Raw genomic sequence first — 6,019 nt, 5'->3', positions numbered from 1 at the left:
AGAAATGAACACTTCACTCCCTTAACATCCTCACCACCAGTCATGCAACCCAGACTGAAAGATCACAATGAAATATGTAACCTCTGGCTGCACCTGGTATCAGGGGAACAGTTCTCTGCAGCTGCAGAGAACATCGCCCACGCTCCCACACTGACAGTACACTGGCCACTGAGCCAAGCCCCATGGTTTTAAGTAGCTTTTCCCGGAACGTCATCTCTGTCTTGAGCAGTGGCACTTCCAGGTTGCTTACTAGGAAAGTGAGCATGTTACCACCTGCTGAGCTGGTAACATGATCAGGGCACGCCAGCAATGAGAGTGGCACCCTGTCCCAGGCAGCAGAGCTGAGAGCTCTGCCAGGACACAGCCACCCATGCGGGCCTCAGTGAAGGCTACAGCAAGGACAGGAATTACCCTGAAGCAGAGGAGTCCTTTCACACTGCACCTACCTCAAGAGAGTCAGGTACCTCCCTAAGGGAAGTATTTATGCCTTCTGGAGGCAAAATGTAGGTGCGGGCTGTACCCTGCTGCAACACTGTGTTTCTAATGAATGAGACTAGTAGCTTGCTTTTACTTAATATCTCAGTCTGCAGGATTCCCGAGGATTTTACATTTATCCAGTATTCTTTGGGCTACCCTCTGCCCAGCCAATCTTCCTTCCAGAAAGGGAATTCAGGGAGCTGGTTCACATTTGGGTGAAATTTTAGCTCCATGTTTCACTCAGGTTTGTCAAGTCAGTGCAACAGATCGATAGCTGCAGAGCAGTTCTGGGAATCAGCAAGATCAGGTTCTGATAATTGAGGGGCAGTGACTTCCGAAGGGCAGAGATTTATAATAACCAGATCAGAGAGCTGGGAGTCAATAAATACACTCTGTGTTTCCAGTTCAGCAAGACAGAGAGGCAGCTGATTAGGGAAAGATGCTGGAGGTAACAGACAAGTGTCATAAATTTCTCATCCTGGTCCTGAAGGTGCCAGCCTCATCCCACCACACAGAAGATGTTTCAGCTTTGCTATCTAGTCACTCACATTCCTGTTCATACAGCAAAGTTGCAACAACTCGATACAGACAGCAGAGCTGTCTTTTCCCGAGCCGAATACATAGTGACAGCATATACAGCCAGTGTAACACACCTTTGACTCAGTATCCCTTCACCATACAAATTCACAGCTGAGCTTTGCTCTACATTAGGCAGGTAAGAAAGGTACGACAGAGATTATTCTTCGTCATGGAAAACCCTCTAAAGACAGGGTTCTGCTCATGACAAACACTCTGACATCTGGATGCAAATATACCTAACATTCTCACACTTTTTTTACTATTGTTTACTCATTATATTCAAGATTTATTCTAGTGGCTTATTCCTCAGAATGTGATGACGCTTTGGGACCAGCCAGAAATAAATTCTCAGCAGTCATTTTTTCCTAATGTAATTTTTTCTAGAATTTTTTTTTTCTGTGTCGTTGCTATTATTACAATGGCTTTGCTGTTACTCCTGCTGTATCAACAGTACAAAGCCAAGCAGGAAGCACCATAAATCTATTACCCAGAACATGACGCAAAGTTCCTTTCTGGTCATAGTAAATAATTAACATGTAACATTACAGCATGTCCCAGATGTACCCTTAGAGTGTACTGTCTAGGGCAAAGGAATTACCCCTAATATTAATGGGTTGCCAAGCAGAGCTCAACTATCTGATGCAATTCACTGAGGCTAACCCAGGAAATATTTCTATTACCAGATTCCATACCCTGAAATAAGTATGAATAGTGATAACGAAGAACAAGGACAGCAGCAAATCTCACTTTATGGGTTGAGCACTGAACAGGAAGACAAGGGAGTTATTAGAAAGTGCATTTATCGTTTTCAGGCTGTATACAACACAAATGGCTGATGTCATCTGGCTAGGCAAAGCCTTGACAACGTGCCTAGGGCCTGCAGGCAGGTTGGAAGGGGCAATGCATCATTCCTAGCAGTGCTGAGAAGAGTGCCAGGATGAGATCTGCCAGGAATGAATTTTGGCCTTGCCAGGCCAAGACTCCAAAAGCCACATGAACCGAGCAGTGTCACCTCAAAAGATGAGGAGAACAGCAGATACCTTTTTGCCCCTTTGGTGCCATTCCTGTCCCACCACACAGAGCCTGGTGGGAGCATCGAGCTCTCTGTACCAGACAGACACGCCCGTGTACAGCATATTCTCATTCACACCTATTTAAGAGGCTCAGCAGAGCAAAGGAAACCAGAGCTGGCCATGATCCCTTCTGGTCAGTACTTTTAACCTGAGCCCAAGAGGGACTTGTCTCCTTTGCAGCACTAAGCCTGTCAGTTACAGTGTGGGGTCAGCATGTGGAACTTGCCAGCTCCCTGCTCTGGTGAGCCACAAACCTTTGGCTTTGCCACAGTTGAGCTTCCAGGAGGGGGATAAGCAGCTCCCACGCAAGCCTGTAAAACACTCCCATGGAGGTTTCCATAAGACAGAGTCTTAGGAAGAACTTGTGCTTGCTCTGCTCAGCATTCAGGCTTGGGGATGAGGTGACCCCAACAGGAGCAGTGTGTCATTTACACCATTAAGCCAGCCACAGGGGAGTATAGGTAACTCCAAGGGCAATAAGACCATGACATTTGACTCCTTGTAATGTTTTATGGAGGTATAAACGCTCCCAAGAAGGACATTGGCATTAGTTTTGTGGATACACTCAGGAGATTCATTCTGATAAATGAATCAGCCCTAACGACACCTATACGCATCTCCCCATCCTCCTCTGCATTTGAATCACAGCAACATTGTAATCTACCACAATGTTGGAAACCATTTTGCATGATGAATATTGACCTCTTTATGCCTTGATGGCTGACACGTTGATGAGACAGCAAAGGGGGAAGTGCCCACCAGCATGCTGAACACAGAGGCAGAGACGAGCAAAGCTGAACTCAATGGAGGCCTCAGCAGGAGACTACCATTCAGTCAACCCTGAGGGCAGCATTTACTGCCCCAGAGCAGTATTTACCCCTCAGGCTGGCAAAGAGAGTACATTCCCCTCCCTGCTTCCTGCAGCCAGGGAGGGCAGCCATGCACAGCCCTCCTCTGCAGCCCACTCCTTTCTGAAGAACACGTCTACAGATACCAGCCTATGTAGTTGTAAACTCCTTAACGGCTTTCCTGTGTCTGGCCTCTTAAGAGAGTAGCTGAACAAACATATTCCTTTGCACTGCAGAGAGTCACTGCTTAGTCAGGGCCTCTGCTTAGGAGATTAATAACCATTCTCTTGGCCATTATGGAACTATGGACAGGTATCAGGTGAGAAAGCAAAGCAGTAGAAAGGGAGGTATCTCAGGGGAGCTTATTAGCTGAAATAGCTAATGGCACCTGAAGTGCCTCTGACATTCTTGCTGAGCTGCTGCTTTGTGGCACCTGTTTCTATTTCCCTGAATTAGCTTCAAGCATGTTTTGGAGGCACTACCATTGCTGTCCTTTTTGCTTTGATTCTGAGAGACAGAAACATGGATCCCCCTCAGGCAGGGTTACCTAGGCATGTCCCACTGGCTGACGCTGCATCTGCTAAACTGATGTGTACTTATTTGAAGATTTCCACATAATTAAAGAATCCCAGTACAAATGAACTAAACCCCATGAAGGGGAAAAGTTATTGAAGGAAAAAATGCTTTTAAACAGTCCAGCAGATACGGGGTTTTAAAACCACTTGCAAGAACACATAACAGAGAAATTATGAAACCTGCCTACTTTTGTTAAGAGAAACATAGCAAGAAATCAGCACAGCAAACTGCACTAACATCTCAGCAGAAGCTGAGGAGTGCCTATTCTGACCATTTATGTCTGTAGGGACCAAGAGACCTCACCAGCTTGCAGAGTCCTTGGGAGGTGTCCCAGGCTCTGATTCTGGAGAGGTTTCCTCAAGGGTTGTTCCTAGAGAAAGAGGTCAGTTCACTCCCTTGCCGGGGTGGGGTCCATGCCACCTGGAGACCGCTTCACCCCAGCTTGCCCTGACACCACCCGCCACCTCAGCCCGGCCCTGTGACACAGAGAACAGTGGTAGCGAGGCGCCTTTGGCTGCCCCAGCTCAACACCGGCACTTCTAGCTGAATGTCACCCCCACTTCTCAACACACAGCAAATACGGTCCTGAGTGCCTCGTACTCTATCAGCCACTGCCTGTCCTTTCATAGGCCATACAATTGTGTTTGCGAGCAGCAAGGGCTCAGGAGCTGGTGGGGCCTGGGGAAGCACCCAGGCCAGAGGCTTGTGCTGCAACAGAACAAGCTCTGCGCACTGCAGCAGGAGACAGCCCAGCAATGCTGCTTTAGCAACGTGCGCTAATCCAATGCTACTCGAGATACCTTGAGGTAGGGCATGTTCTACCCTAACTGCCCCCAAGTCCTAAGGCTAATTAGACACAGAAAAGACCCTAGAGACCCAACAACCCCCCCCCGAGATGAGACACAGAGAACAGCCTCCAGCTACTGCCCCTCTCAAAGGAAGGGGAGGGACTGGGAGCTCCGCTTTCTACACTGGCAGCAGCCCCCTGTGTGCCCTCAGGGCACTGATCAACACCTGTCCCCCAGCAGGTCCTCATCCCTTCACTGGCTCTGCTCAATTCGACTGTGCAAATGAGTGCTCCTTACCTCCGCTGCACAAGAGCTTGTTTGCAACACGGCATGTGGCCTCAGCACATGGCTTTCTCGGAAGGCAGGCTACCTGCAGTCCTGTGGTTGGTGACAGCTGGTGTTTTTCACTCTAAACACTCTAAATCCTGGATGCAAAACTGGCCAGGGAATTCCTGCTTCAGAGCGAGGCTGAGAGCTTCATGTCTGTAGAGAAGAGCTTGAACATGAGTGCAGCCCGGGGCGGGGGGGGAGAGAAACACAGCATTCAAATTACTTAAGTAAAAAACAAATCCGCCTCAGGGCTATGAGTCCACCTCGACTTTTCAGGGAGCCAGGCTTACGTGTAGGGGGATAAGGCAGAGCAGAAGCTTCTACAACATGCCTGTTTAAGTCCTAAATGGACATGGTGGAGAATTAACCAAAGGCAAGAGAGGCGTAAGAATTTATAAGGCTTTTCCCCACACCTCTGATAGATTTTATGTTTCTTAAACTTGAAGAAAATGTAACACTGGATTTCCATCAACAGGCTTTTCAGACACTCTTACTGTGGCAGACCTAAATGGTGGAAACTGACATTCATATTCCAAAATAGCCAGGATCTGCCACTGAGTATGATTCAGTTCACTTCTACCTCCTTGCCTTTCTTCTAGTAAAGTGAACTAATACTGAACTTAGATAGGAGACTTTTCTACATTCAATAAAAAAGCACTGCTTTCAGTGTAGCTTGCAGAGCAGAGCTGTGTTTGGACAGACCCACAGGCCTACCAGCTACAAGAACTACAAGATCATTTTTGATCCAAATAAACCAGCATATCCAGATCAGTGCAGCCCTGCTTCTCCACCTCCAGTGTATGGACAGACCAGCCAGAGGATTTATGTAGGTTACAGAACATACACATACAAAACACATTTACTAAAATTAGATACTCACTCACTGTATTCCCAGCTGGCTTGAAAGAACAATACATTCATAAATGAAAAATTCCATGAAACTGCTAATGGGTCAGTATCACAGCCTTCTGCAATTGTCACAGAAATCTCATGAAAACTGAATTACTAAAAAACAAAACACCCATTGTGTAAGTAGCACATTGCTGTCACACTGGCTCTGGTAACAGGCCCATTAATGAGGTTAAGGTAGTCACTATAACAGATGGAGCATGTGTGGGGCTGGCTGTAAAAATCATATTTATCTTTCTTGCATTAAGGGCAAAAGGTTGTTTTTGCATGTACATGAGTGCGTGTGCATGTACACATGAATGTGTGAGTTATTCTTTTGCTGTGAATCCTTTGCTTGTGACAATCAGCCCACGCGTGGAAATAGGCCTATGGCACATGCTGCTGGAGTTTGAGACAAAGGGTTGTTTGCTCCATCCATTCAGAAGGATTGACATCTCCA

The sequence above is a fragment of the Gymnogyps californianus genome, chromosome 28 (genome assembly GCF_018139145.2).
Source record: "Gymnogyps californianus isolate 813 chromosome 28, ASM1813914v2, whole genome shotgun sequence".
Lineage (NCBI taxonomy): Eukaryota > Metazoa > Chordata > Aves > Accipitriformes > Cathartidae > Gymnogyps > Gymnogyps californianus.
The sequence above is the reverse complement of the archived record's forward strand: the minus strand, read 5'-3'. Positions refer to the sequence as shown.